This window comes from Acinonyx jubatus, chromosome B1, assembly GCF_027475565.1.
Source record: "Acinonyx jubatus isolate Ajub_Pintada_27869175 chromosome B1, VMU_Ajub_asm_v1.0, whole genome shotgun sequence".
NCBI lineage: Eukaryota > Metazoa > Chordata > Mammalia > Carnivora > Felidae > Acinonyx > Acinonyx jubatus.
The window spans coordinates 143,410,791-143,425,927 of NC_069382.1; the positions used below are offsets into that span (position 1 = coordinate 143,410,791).

The window sequence follows — 15,137 nt, forward strand, 5'->3', positions numbered from 1 at the left end:
GCAAATGAGATATTTATCATCTCACAATTCTGTGAAGATTGGACTTACACTGCCACAAGCCAGAAAACTACCGGAAGGGAGGAAAGAGGCCAGGAACAGATTCCCAACACCTTCAGAGGAAACATGACTCCACTGACACCTTTGTCTCAAACTTCTAGTCTCCAGAACTGTGAGACAATACATTTTTGGTGTTTAAGCCCTTCGTTTTGAGATACTTTGTTACAGCAGCCCTAGGAGACTAACACACCATCTGAGCCCCTTGAACAAATTGAGTGTGAGAATCTATGCTTCTAGTGCCTTCTCTCACTGCCTCTTTTGCAAATGTTTCTTCCTAGAGCGTGAAGATACTAGGTCAGATGGAGTCTGTTTAGAGTATCATTCCCAGTGGTTATGTTTCTGTGTGCACTCGGTGTTTGTGGTTGAGGTGAACTTTGCTGAGTTATATGAATCAAAAAGTGTTTCAAAATGGACCTCCACATGAACTCTGGATGTCCTTTATTTTTGAATCAAGAAAAAAAGTTCTTAAAATGATTTGAAAAAAAAAAACTTTTACATTTTAGATGGATTTCAAGGAATTAAATGTTTCCCACATTAAATATCTGTTAGAATGAGTATAATTGGACAACTTCAGATAAGTCATTTACCTGAGTTACATATCTTAAAAATGGTGGTAACAACAGTTTCCTGCTTGCATCAAAGAGTTGCTTTAAAAAAAAATAGTGTGAAAGCCCACTATGAACTATAAAATACTATACACTTTTGTTGACATAAACTAAATTCATGATTATTGTTTTATTTATAATTTGCACTCTGCATTCATTTAAAATATATTTGAGACATAATGAAATACAGATAATTAAAATAGAAAATAAAATACAAAATCATCTAGGGGAAAGAGAACACAAATATGCCTCAAATCCTAAACTAAAATAGTGTGGTAGAAACTGCCTTAGCAAACACCCAGACTATAATTCCCAGTTTTCTTTGTAGTCAGATGTGGTCATATGATTTGGTTCTAGCCAGTGGGTCCTAGTGAATGGAAGTGATCTGTGCCACTTCCTGATCTGACTCATAAAGCTTTCCATGGTGTTTCTTTATGCCATAACCCATTCACAAAGGGTGGAATGGTGACCCGAATACCAGAGTGATTTCCGAAGCCATATATTGCATATGACACAGATCTGTTAGCCTAGAACAACTGTGAGCAGCAGATAGACCCTTTCTCTTCTCCAAAGGCAACCAGAAATACCTGCCCTAGGCTGCTCTCTGAGTGTCTAATGAACCTCTGCTGTCATTGTATTTTGGACCTGTCATTTTATAGTAGTTTAGTCTAACTAGTACATACAGTTACTATATCTGAGTATTAAATTTAGTTCACTTAGTTCATTTTTCAGGTTATCATCTTTCTCTGTTAATCCTTCCGTGTCTCCAGATTGCCTTCACAATTAAATTCAAAATCCTTAACATGGTTCACAAAACATGTTCTGATTTCTCCCTACTTCTCCATAGTGTTTCTTGCTACTCTTTATTTTGCAGATAATTCTCCAATGAAATAAGAACTTGCCTTTCCTCTAACATTCTCATTTCTGTGTTTCTTGCTCTCCCTGAACTGCTTTCTCTTTTTCCTGCCTAGTTTTAGATGATCTCAACTCTCACCTGTGGAAAGCCTTTCTTAATTCTCCCACTCTCCTGACTAAATATTTATCTTATAGTTTCCCACAGCACTCCATCTGTTCTACTAAGACTTACTTTCCTCTATTGTAATCATTGGTTTGATTTAGGGACCTGTCAACTGACCTAGAGTTCATTGATAGCAGAAGACTTTCTTTGAGACATCTTTGTATTCCTAGTTTCTACCAGAGTACCTGAAATGTTTTTCAAATAAGTAAGCAAATTATTTCAGTGCTATTTATTGAGTGCTTCACATGTGTCAGGCCCTTTAAGTGCTGGGGATCCAAAAAATGACAAGGCCTCTGCCTTCATGGAGATCACAGTCTAGTGGAGGAGATAGACATCAATCAAATAAACAAAAAATGTACAACCTTGGTAAATGCTGTACATATGCATATATAAGCCATTAATAACGTTCCAGTCTGACTTCTCAGCACTTGAGTACAAGAAATTTATGATTTGGCACTCACAATTATTGCAGTTTGAAAACATGTAAAATTATTGAATCCTATAAATATTAATCAGACCTATCACATATTGAGCTTTTTTTATGGGTGAGGCACATCAAAAAGATGATCACATTAAGATCTTCTTGAATTCTCAGGAAAACCCTATCAGTTATAGACTATTATTACAGAGAATGAATTTATAATTATGGTCTCTAGACCAAACTCAAAATCAGAACCATCTACCTAAAAGTGCCATCAGGCATGGCTTGGGGAATTAGTTTTTGGCCATGCCTTGTACCAAGCTCTGATCATGGTATTGATCTACAACTTGCTCTTCCTCACAGAAGAAATTAAAAAGTGAGATGCTTCTTAGATCTGGTGACATTTCAACTTCAAATCATGGGCATCTAATGTATTCCTGTGAGCTCTTAGGGAAGCCTGAGAAAGTATACCTCCTGGTGAGGGTTTACTGCATGTTTTTTCCCCTCACCTTTCTTTTCTTTTTTTCCACAGTTTCCATACAATCATCCCCATTTTTCTGAGAGAGAGTTGGGGATTAGTGAGATAACAAGTGCTATGTCCAGAGGTGTGATGTGATTTGCCTAAATTCAGGTATGAAAAGTAAAGAAAGCTCTGTTTTCATATATATATATATATATGTGTATATATATATATACACATATATATATATGGCTTATACAGACAGAAGAAAATACATAGGTTTATAATTTTAGCTATTTAAAAAAGGAAGCACTCAGATTTTTCAGGTGGTACATTTCTGGCCTTTGATTGTAGAAGAAATTGGAATTTTATGATCATTCATTCATTCATTCATTCACATATGGGAGTAAAAATGTTCCATAGGGACACTGTCCTTGCTCTGGAGGAGAATGAAAAAGATACACAAGCAAATATAGGAAAAATACTGATTTCTATGATAGAGCAGCTGTTACATAATATGAACATGTAAAGAAGGTGGTAGCTATATTTCCATGGATGGTCAGGAACAGTCTGAGGAGGTGACATTGTCCCCTTGGTTTGAGTAGAAATTCATGAAACAGAGAGAGAGAAAAAGTATATACAGGGAAGAAGTACATAGTGAGCAAGAGCTTGGAGATATTACAGGGAACATAGGAAAAGAGCAAAGAGTTCAGTTTGCTTGTTATAGAGGATACTAGGAGTGTGGCAGTGGTGAGAGTGGCTGGGGGAATGGTAGACTAAATCATGGAAAGCTTTGTAGACTATTACAGGACTAGAAGTTAAGATATTATCTTATGTAAAATATGAAATGTGAGGTTAATGAAGACATTTAAGACAGGGAAAGGACATAAACATATTAGTGTTTTCAAATGGTAACAGTGGAGATAGGAAAGAAGAATTGCTTTGAGAAATATCTTTTCAAGAAAAATTTAGGAGATAGAAATTATCTTATCGGAGATAGAACTGGTAGCAAAAATTATTTAGGTGAGAGGAAGGACTGGAGCTGTGCTTTCCCATAGGATAGCCACATAAGGCTTTTTAAATTTAAATTACATTAAATGCAGTGAAAATTCATCTCCTCAGCCACTAGCCACATTCCACGTACTCTATGATCATGAGTGTCTTGGACACAATATTGGACAGCACAGACACAGAACATTACCATAATTACGGAAAGTTCTTTTTTTTGTTTGTTTAGTAGAAATTTCTATTGGACAACACAGGACTAAAATATCACTCTGTTTTAAGTTTGGGTAGTGAATGACAATGGCACTTATCAAAATAGGGAATATAAGAAAGTTTGAAAGGGAAAAAAAGGACTTCCATTTGGATACAATGTGTCTTAGATACTGTTGGACATCCAGGTGAAAATGTCAAGCAAGCCATTATTAGATCTGGTACTCAGAAGAGGCAAGTTTAGAGACAGATAGATATCAGAGTCTTCAACTTACAGGCTGAAGCCATGGAAGTGGTATGAGAAGAGGACCAGGAATACCCCATAGATCTTCCTCACTTAAAGGGAAGCAGAGAAATAGTAGTACAGTATGAAAAGTGATCCAAAGAAGAGCAATCTGAAAAGCCCAGAGAAGAATTCTGATAGAGTGATAAAGTTAGTAATGACAAATTAGGCAAAAATATCCACAGCCTTAGAGCATCCAAATAGGATTTGTCCTTAAAAGATTCCTCTGGTTTTGGAGGTCAGTAAGTCGTTAGTAATCTTGCCTTCAGTGGTTTCCATGAGAAACCACTGGGAGAAGAAGCTAGATTTCAGCAGAGCTGGAATGGAATTGATGTGTGTGTGTGGGGGGGGGGGGGTGGTGGTGGTGGTGGCGGGAGTGGTATAGGAGAGAAAAGCTCTCCCTTTCTTCTGGAAGTTCAGCTGTGAGGATGGCAAAGAGAGGTAAATAGCCTAAGGGACAGGAAAGGATAAGGAAAAAAAAATTATTTTATAGAAAGTGTAGACCTTGTAGCTGGGAAAACTGGACAGCGACATGCAGAAGAATGAACCTGGACCACTTTCTTACACCATACACAAAAAAAAACTCAAAGTGGATGAAAGACCTCAATGTAAGACAGGAAGCCATCAAAATCCTTGAGGAGAAAGCAGGCAAAAACCTCTTTGATTTTGCCCGCAGCAATTTCTCATTAAACACGTCTCTGGAGGCAAGGGAAGCAAAAGCAAAAATGAACTACTGGGACCTCATCAAAATAATAAGCTTCTGCACAGGGAAGGAAACAATCAGCAAAACTAAAAGGCAACTGACAGAATGGGAGAAGATATTTGCAAATGACATATTGGATAAAGGGTTAGTATCCAAAATCTATAAAGAACTGATTAAACTCAACACCCAAAAAATGAATAATCCAGTGAAGAAATGGGCAAAAGACATGAATAGACACTTCTCCAAAGAAGACATCCAGATGGCCAACCGACACATGAAAAAATGCTCAACTTCACTTATTATCAGGGAAATACAAATCAAAACCACAATAAGATACCACCTTATACCTGTCAGAATGGCTAACATTAACAACTCAGGCCACAACAGATGTTGGCGAGGATTCAGAGAAAGAGGATCTCTTTTGCATTGTTGGTGGGAATGCAAGCTGGTGCAGCCAATCTGGAGAACAGTATGGAGGTTCCTCAAAAAGCTAAAAATAGAACTACCCTACAACCCAGCAATTGCACTACTAGGTATTTATCCAAGAGATACAGGTATGCTGTTTCAAAGGGACACATGCACCCCCATGTTTATAGCAGCACTGTCAACAATAGCCAGAGTATAGAAAGAGCCCAAATGTCCTTCAATGGGTGACTGGATAAAGAAGATGTGGTATATATATATACAATGGAGTATTACTCAACAATCAAAAAGAATGAAATCTTGCCATTTGCAACTAGGTGGATGGAACTGGAGGGTATTATGCTAAGTGAAATTAGAGAAAGACAAATATCATATGACTTCACTCATATGAGGACTTTAAGAGACAAAACAGATGAACATAAGGGAAGGGAAATAAAATAATATAAAAACAGGGAGGGGGACAAAACATAAGAGACCCATAAATATGGAGAACAAACAGAGGGTTACTGGAGCAGTTGTGGGAGGGGGATGAACTAAATGGGTAAGGGGCACTAAGGAATCTACTCCTGAAATCATTGTTGCACTATATGCTAACTAATTTGGATGTAAATTTAAAAATAAATAAATAAAATTAAAAATTAAAAAAAGTGTAGACCCTGAATATTCTTTACCTGTAAGTAGGAGTGGATGGAGTTGAAAAGACTTAAATGGCCTTGGAGTAAAGGTGTAATTACTGAGCCAAATGTCAGAGACAGTGGAAGGAAAGATGGGTGAATCTTGAAAAGGGAAAAAGATACTTCTGTTTCCCAGAGCCAGAATGAAAGGAGAGAATGATTAATAGTTGGGGGTGGAGGTAGAGAAATTTGGAACTGTTCACATCCTAGTTTTGTAACTAATGTTTTCAGGTATGATTTATAGACTATACAGCAACATTATGTATATGGCTAATGTTGAACCTTGACAAAAGCCAAAGGCATGTCAACTCAATTCATAAGATTTTGCATCGGAGGAAGCTAATGAAGTCTAAATGAACAATTTTCCAGACTGGGATGATTTATAGTAAATCCATTAAGTAGCTTCTGATAGTTCTGTGTCTAAATTGGACTTCTGTAGAGCAGGTTAATAATCAGCTCAGAGTTGAATTTTGTGGTAAATAAGCTCCAAGAAAGACAAAATGAATAAATCTACTTTACACATCAGAATCAAACTTCAGAGTACGAAATACAGAAAATAAAAAGAAAACCTAAAACACTAACAGAGAAGAGAAAACATTAACTACAAGGGTAGGTAATTAGATTGGCAACAGGCTTCTTAGTGGCAACAATAGAAGACCTAAGAAAGAAGGGAAATATCTTTTAAGAAAACATAGTTGCCAATCTAGTATACCCAACTAAACTATGATTCAAGGGCAAAGATAAAATGAAAACATTGAAGAGTAATCCTGAAAGAATTTACTAGTTATAGATTCTCATGGAAAAAATTAAGGACACACTTTAGGAATAAAACTTTTGAATGTACAGAAGGAAAGAATGAGAAACAACAGGCAATGTGATAAAAAGAAATGGGCATACATGGCAATATCTAAATAATCACTAACTCTGTAAATAATAAAAATAGAACTGATTAGCTTGGAGATAAAACATATATGGAGGTAAAATACTGACAATAATGTATAAAACAGGAATGTGAGTAGAGTGAAAAGTTCAGCGGAACTTTTACTTATTCAGGAAGCAGAGAGTTAAATTGTTTCAGATTTTAAGTCAAATTATGCATGTGAAAATTATAAGGGTAACCGTTCAAGTGATAGAATATATAAAATTCAAATAACTCAAAATCTGAAAACAAAAAAAGATCAAACTTAAGCCAAGCAAGAGAATAGAAAAAAAGAATTATAGGGAATTTTTTCATATTGCCCTATTGGCTCTGATCTATCTATCTATCTATCTATCTATCTATCTATCTACTATTTATTTATGAAAGAGCTGCAAGTGAGTGAGGGGCAGAAATAGAGAGAGAGAGAGAATCCCATGAGGTGCAGTGAGAGAGGGAGAGAAAGAGGGAGAGAGAGTGCGGAGTCCAAGCTCACCTTAAGTGGGGCTCAAACTCACAAACTGAGATCATGACCTGAACCAAAGTCGGATGCTTGACCAACTGAGCCACACAGGCACCCTGGCTCTTTTTTAATTTTAATTTAAAAATGTTTCACTATCAATTGTGAATGTTTTTGAGTTTATGGGTTTAAGAAAAAGGGAGAATATGCAGTTTTCCTCCAAACCTATGACATACCAACCAACATAGTGCTACATGTTAGTGTTACATAGTGTCATTTTAGTGGTGAAATGACTGTATGCATAGCAATTCTAGCAGAAATAGGAGAAAGCTATTAGAACTAAAAAGAGTTTAGCAAAGTTTTAGATATATGACCTATTTATAAAAATCAGTAGTATTTCTCTATGCAATTATCAACTAGAAAATATAACTGAAATGAGATGTTATTTACAATATCACCCCAAATGAATAAATTTCTACAAATCAATCTAGAAAAGAAAGCCAATATCTTTGTGGAGAAATATTCAAACCTCCATTAAAAACATAAAAGACATTTTGAATAAATGGATAGGCTGACTTAATGTAGTACAGATGTCACTTTTCCTCAAACAAATCTACAAACTCAATACAATTCCAGTCAAAATTCCATTTATATTTTTTTGAAGAACTTGAAAAACTGTACAAAATCTAGGAAAATAAAAGTCTATGAATAGCTAAGCCACATTAAAAAAGAAAAGTGAGGATTTACTACATCAGATATTAAGACACTTGACAATTATGTGGTTTAAAGTTGTTAAAAAATTATTAGTTATGGAACAAAGAGTGGAATGGAATAAAGACTCATAAATTGAACTTTGAATATGGGAAACATACAGCTGACAGGTAAAGTGACATAATAAAAAAAAAAGATGTAAGAACAGATTATTTTAGTGTCACTGGAACATTCCTCATACAAGAAGAAATTTGGACCCCTATTTTACACTGTATAGAAGGCCGTTCTGCATAAATTAGAGACATCATTGTGAAGGTTAAAAATTCTAAATATAATAAAATATTTATTAAAAAACAACAACATCAATGACAAAACACAAACCCAATGAAAAATGCATTAAGGATATGAAAAGGCAGTATAAAGCGGGAAGTCTGAATGGCTAACAAATTCCCAAAGAGATCTCAAATGTAATCAAAGAAATTAAAGCCAACAGTGAGATGCCCTATTAAAGCTATCAGAACGGCAGACGTTAGAAATGTGCATACCAAGTAGAGGTCAGGATATATAATGATAGATACTCTAATGTTCTCCTGTGGATGCATGCAGTGGTATGTTCATTGCTGTTACACCCTATGGTCTGGCAGGCTCTTGGTTGTTTATCACAGAGAATTTCTTGCACATATCTATGAAGATCCATATAAGTAAATGTTAAAATATGAAATAATGTGTATGTTAGACCTGATGAAAGCATGAGATATTTGAAGAGACGAGAAAGTAGGGCAGCAGGTTGGTGGGATCTCCACAAGTTTGTTATTTTTTCTTTTGGGTTTGAGTTTTGAGGACAGGCTATAAAACCATCTGGATAGGGATGGGGGAAGCACAGTGACTGGGCTATTTGTGCATATTTTTATGCAAAGCCTTGCCTTTGGCATGAGTCATATCTAACATGGTGAGAGAAGGAAATAAACACAGATGGAGGAAGTTGCCTAGAGGAATGAACCTGAGGTCTTGTGCCTGATTCCACACTGCAGGTCATGTGAGGGCAATGAGTGCACTGGAGATATGGACCCACAGTAAGGAGGCAGCAATGTGTGGGGACTTCCTGAGAACCAATGGCTGTATCTACTGACTCCAGCAGTGGGTGTCTGCATGATGCTCTGTAGGGCTAGGAGTGATCAGCCACATTTCAGTAGATGTCATCATAGAATTCCCAGGGACCAAACTGTATCCAACTGCTTCATAAGCCCACATACTAAGAAAAGGCATAAAGACCTACAGGTGAGGAATGTAAACACTCCTTCCTCGGATAGTTAAAATCACATGATTTCTCACATACCCACAGACAATATATTGGAAAGGAGAAAGGGGAAGAGGACGTGTGCTAAAAAGATTGGTAACTTACCCCAAAGAGAGTTAACCTGAAAGAAGTTGTTAAGCAGGAAGAGATGTCTTTAACTGGCATAGGAGATTAGATCAGTTTTAAAATAAGAAGACACTGCATTTCCCCCCGTGCATATATGTGTGTAAAGTTGGTGACATGACCTTACTACATTGCCATATGTATTGTCATTGCACCAAATTAAGAATGTGATTCAGGCAGTTCTTTTTCATACTTGGTCTAAACAGATGGAAACCCCATGGAGCAAATTACAGGATGATTCAGAGCAGGAAACACACTTTCACAAGGAAACAAGAATCATAAGGCTATGGTAATCATGTGTAATGGGTTCACCCACGACTATTAAACAGAGGCCCTTGTGGGATAAAATCAGCCTCTATGACTCGTAATGGTGTTGACAAGCCGAGAAACTTGAGTCGGCCTGCCTCAGGTGATTTCAGGACTCCAGTGGCATTCCTCATGTCCTCACTTTTTTTTTTTTTTTTTAAATCTGACAGATGCTACCCTTTGCTTATCAATTCTTGGCTATTATTTTCCATTCATAAAATTCATGTACCTTGATTTAACACTGATTTAAAGCAATTCCTCCCCCCCCCCTTTTTTTGGTCACCAAATCTAGTTATTTCTTCCTACCGTGTTTTGAGTAATAATGTCTACCAGCAGGGAGAACTTGTTTTAAGATAGTAGTTTCTCATTTTTAATTAATCAAAGATATAGAACAGTTCAAAGTAGAACTTCTGGTCTGCTTCTAGCCACTTAGTATATACAACCATCTTAGTATATTCTAGGCTACAGTTTCCCTCTATGCTCATTTATCACCTTGAGGACCTCTAAAATGAAGACATAGTAAACAAAGAAGCCAGTACATTCAGTTTCGGGGAAAGAACATGACTGATTATTGAACTGCTTCACATCCTAGTTTTGTTTTTCACTTAGGCAAGATACTAAACGGAGTCTCTCTCATTTATTTAAAAGAGATAAGACTCTGCATTATTGTGAGAAAGTTTAGATGGTTCAATATGTATAACAGTAAAGAGGGGGAAAGAAACCACTTAATTTCCAATATTTAGGGTTATTTTACCCTAGTTTTATCTAACTTTAGCTCTATAAATAGGAGGCTCTAAATGAGAATAAAAAGTAAAGTTAATTGAGAAGTTTTGGTAAATCCTCCAGTGAAATTCCTCCCAGAACATGAGAAAGTGAACGAATGACGCTAAAGTGAGTAACAAATGTTTCTCAGAGGGAGGTAGTATCCAGTTCTTTAACAAATCAGCGGAGAGATCATTAAACAAATTTTGGCGATAGATCATGGTAGTAATTTCCCCGAGCTGCTATAACAAAGTACCACAAACAGGGTGGCTTAAATGACAGAAATTTATTGTCTCATAGTTCTAGAGGCTGGAAGTCTGAAACCAAGGTGTCAGCGGGGCCATATTCTCTCTTAAATCTGTAGTGGAGAATCTTTCCTTACCTCTTCTAGCTTCTGCTCTGTATCAGTGATTCCGGGCACTCCTTGGCTTGCAGGTGAATCACTCCAGTCTCTATAATCAGATGGCTCTCTTCTCCCTGTGTGTCTTTACCTTGTCTTCCTTCTGTGAGTGTTTGTGTCCAAATTTCCACTTTTTATAAAGACACTGGTCATACTGGATAAAGGGCACATTCTGTTCCAGCATGACCTCATTTTACCCAATTACACCTGCAACAACCCATTCCCGAATAGGTCATATTCTAAGGTACTGGGAGTGAAAACTTCAACATATGAATTTGTAGAGGGGGGGAGGGTGGGGTGGGAACACAATTCAACCCATAACAAGGAGAAAGGCTAACTCATAGCCAGAGGACTAACCAACAACTTTGGGACACCTGGGTGGCTCAGTCAACTAAGTGTCCACTTCGGCTCAGGTCATGATCTTGCAGTCCGTGAGTATGCGTCGGGCTCTGTGCCAACAGCTTGGAGCCTGGAGCCTGCTTCGGATTCTGTGTCTCCCTCTCTTTTTCTGTCCCTCTCCTGCTCATGCTCTGTCTCTCTCTCTTTCTCTCTCTCAAAATAAATAAACAAACAAACACTAAAAAAATAAAAGGAAAGAACTAACAAGAACCTTGATAATTTTGTGTATTCTGTTTTCTTTCAGTCCCGAGTCAATAAAAATTGGGGGTTTAACTGGGCTCTTGGGTATTCGTCACTGGTTAGAGAGCTGTTTGGAGGCTGGGTAGGTTCATTGGAAGTGTAGTTCTATTCCAGAGATGGTTTGGCATATGGAGCTCACCAGGGGTAAAGACTGTGGTAATGTGTGGGTGAGCCAGCAGGAGAGGTAGACAAGTCCAGACACAAGTTGAAAAGAACCTTTCTACTCTGGACTCACTTCCCAGGGCATTGCAGAAAGCAGTTCCTACTGGACCCAGGGAAAGCGCCTTCTCAATAGAATGTGACCTTCTCCTTCCAGAATCACAGATTTATGAATTTTCCTGTTGGTTTCTTTATTTTCATCTCTCTAGTTGCTCGGAGGAAAATCAGGATAATTCTGACAGTAGAACTTTCAACTTAAGGCCTTTTATTGCTCCTGGGTTTGTGGTTTTGGGTATTACTCATACATTTACATCCACAAAGTAACCTTGAGTTGTTGAAATGTGGTCATTAATTAATCAAGTAATCTAAGTAAAACCTTCCCTGTTAGGCATTTCTTGTATCATTTTTCCAGTGAGTTTGAAACTGGGTTTCCAATAATTTCTGATCATGAAGGATCCTCTGGCTTAGGACTCACAGTAGAAAAGTTCATGGAAAGCCTAGGGTGTTAACTTCTTTCCTGGCTGTATTCCAGTTGGTTTTAAATCACTCTGCTTGCTTTGGCTTTCCCACATTACCTCTTTATGTGGGTGTTATAGGAACCTTCCACTAGTGTCCAGTAAAACTCACCCCTTCCCTCTCAGTCTTGCTACAAAAGGTTGGAAAAAAAAAAACAAAAAAAACCTGGTGGTACCCTTACCTTAAAAGTCAGGCCAAAGGATAGACAGAGGTAACAAAGAGGGGGAGTGGTCATCATTTTTCACACTTAACTGTTTGTGAGGGACAATCAGAAAAGAGCTCTATGGAGGGAATGGCTCTTTATGGAGTGAGCCCTTTGGAGGAAATATGAGTCCCATGAGAATTTGAAGTTCACCTAGAGGTTTAAGAAAGGATTAGCAATTCATGTGTGCTACCAGCCAAAGGCAGAAAGGAAGTTATTCTTGTGTTGTGGGTGGTCAAATGTCCATGGAGCTATGAGATTACCTGACAGAGGTAAATAGCAGTGAAGAAGAACAAAGAAGGGATTTTTTTTTTTTTCTAAGCATACAGCTGTACTACTAAGTCATCCAGGTTAGCACTGAGCACTTAGGGGATGTTCAGATGTAGAGAGCACCACACACTCTCATAATATCTCTTCATTAAAAAATTATTTTTATCCCCCATTTTTTAATTATGAAAATAATACATGCACATTGAAGAATAATCAGACTGTATGGAAACAAATTAAGGAACTGAAAAAAATATATACTATAGACCTTCTACCACAATTATTTTCATTATTACATATTACCTTCTAGTTTTTGTCTAACACATTCATTTTCCTTGAGTTGCAATCTGCTTAATATTAAATCATAAACATTTTCCCATGTCACAGTCTTTATCATTATCATTTTACACCACAATATACTAGTTCATTGTATTATGTATGTTAAACCATTTTCCTATGGTGGGATATTGGGAAACATGTACTTTTATGAGTTACTTGAATTATAGTCTTCGTAGATGGTGTTTTGCTTCATTGCATTTGGGGCGAATACATTTTCCAGGAACCATATTGGGTTCATTAGACATAAGAATTTGATACCAGTACCTGAATTTAATAAAAAGTGAGAATTACCCAGTACCTGTACCACCAGCCATTTGTAGGAGATGAGTATTAGAATGTTGGTAACATGGAATTGGTACTCTAAAAAAAGAAAAAAAAAAAAAAGAAAGAAAAAAGAAAGGAATGAAAAGTACTCTTTGGGTGTCAAAGAAAGTCAAAGAGAATTTTGAGGCATTAGCAGAGAGATTAGTGACTATAGTAATGTATTTCTGTGTTCTGGATAAGAAGGCATTCTGCATGGTCTGCCCAAAATGAAGCCAGAATTCCAAGTAGAAATGCAATAACGTTAAGAAAACTTTTCTTGGCATTATAAGCTCACACATGTACTTTTATATGCTACAAAGTTGAAAAAAAAGTTAAAATTCTGAAGTATTGAGGCCACAGCTATAAAAAATTAATGTTTTAAACTAGATTTATGAAAGTAAGAAAATATATGTTATGGTATGCTAAATGCTATTCTAACTAGTGCTTTTTCATGCTGGCAAATGTTCTACTTCTGCCAATGTGAACAATTATTTTTGCTGGCCCAAAACAGTTCAAACAAAAACAGAAGTCAGCCACCATTTCTTAACATAGTAAAGTTGAAAATTTCAAACATTTAATGGAAATTATTTTCACATTTATTTCATTGGTATTCAAAGGAAGTAGTAGGAATTCCATAAAAGTTTGTGTTTATGACAAAAGTAAATTGCTAATGTAAAGTTATTTGGAAGTTAGAAGTATGATAAATGGAGATGATTTAGAAAGAAACAAGAGTATCTATTTTAAAAACATTATTATTAGCTTCTTCCTTCTTTGACCCTCACAGACTATGTAAGAGTCTGAAAAAAGACACGGTGAGTGGACTACCAAATATTCATTCTTTTTTCATGTTTAACAGAAACCAAATTCCTCAGTGAGTTCCACAGATTCAGCTAAAATACTTTCCCAGACTTGCTTACAGTTTGGAGTAGCTACATGACATTTTCGGCTGATGAAATAATTGACAAAAATGCTAGATTCAACTCCTTTACTCTTCTTTCCTTCTTGTTCTTGCCTGGAAAACAGGTAGTTAGGTTGAAAGTAACATCCAACTTGGGAGACCCCACAGCAAGGATGAGGAATTAGCTATATAATGAGAATGAGGAATGAAAAGGAAGTGGGATCCAGGGACACTGATGACACCATGGAACTAACCACTGGGCTGCTTGTCTCTGCACTTCTTTTTATGTGAGGCGAATTATGTGAGGCTCTATGGTTAAGCCACTGGCATCAGTTTTTTGCTACATACAGTACACACAAATGCTAAATGAGGCAGAGCCCTTGATATAGCCTCTTTTTGTATCTTGTACTTCTATTTACAAAGTGTCTGCTATGATAATAATGTGTTTAATGATTTTTGTCCTCAAATCTTCTGAGCTATTAACTACATTAATGACTTAACATTTGTAAAGCATCCTCTCTTGTTCATCATTGTATTTAATGCCTACAAGTATCTGACATACCATGTGAACTTAATAAATTATATTTCCAGGTAATTTGGAAAGCTGTTTTGACTCCAAAATACACACGCACGTGCACACACACACACACACACACACACACGCCCATCTTTACATAAATATATGGATGCACATTCTATATATTTATGTTATGTGTTTTAAAATACTTGTATTGCTTTGAAGTACTCAGATATTAAAGAATTATTCTATGAGAATAATTGTCACTATTTCTTTTCCAGTTAGGATTTGTGTATTACTGTAATAATGGACATTTATGTGTCTCATTGAATGCTAAGGTCTTAGGGAAACATAAGAGAACTGATGTGGCTGAAAGGGAGATAAACAGTGACTTTGTATCTCCAGCTGCATTTGTCAGGCCACAAACATTCTGTAAAAACAAAACAAAACAAAACAAACACGC

The 15,137-nt window shown here is 36.6% G+C and overlaps 1 protein-coding gene across 1 annotated transcript in view; it reads left to right on the forward strand.

Moving 5' to 3' along the window:
• LOC106982061 (cytochrome c oxidase assembly protein COX18, mitochondrial) overlaps window positions 1–15,137 on the forward strand; it is a 69,185-nt gene that overhangs the window by 52,683 nt on the left and 1,365 nt on the right. The gene's annotated exons all lie outside the window — the stretch shown is intronic.